This window comes from Penaeus monodon, chromosome 27 (assembly GCF_015228065.2).
Source record: "Penaeus monodon isolate SGIC_2016 chromosome 27, NSTDA_Pmon_1, whole genome shotgun sequence".
Taxonomy (NCBI): Eukaryota; Metazoa; Arthropoda; class Malacostraca; order Decapoda; family Penaeidae; genus Penaeus; species Penaeus monodon.
The window spans coordinates 21,505,885-21,506,138 of NC_051412.1; positions in this window are offsets into that span (position 1 = coordinate 21,505,885).

Here is a 254-nt window from a genome sequence, read left to right on the forward strand (position 1 = left end):
CGAATACTGAAGTATCATTTAACGTATTTTCCTTATCATAACTCACTATGTTAATTGACTATTGTTGTTCTCTTTAATTTTTGTCTAGCAGTAATAGAAGAGTGTGTTTTTGTGGAGATAAACTGTCGATCTAAAAGAAGTTCGCAATATCATATAAAACAACTTTAACAAACTAAGAAACATCACAAACCACCTGCATTGCTATAATTGAAAAAAAGTCTAAGACCTGAATACAAACAAACAATGATACCCCA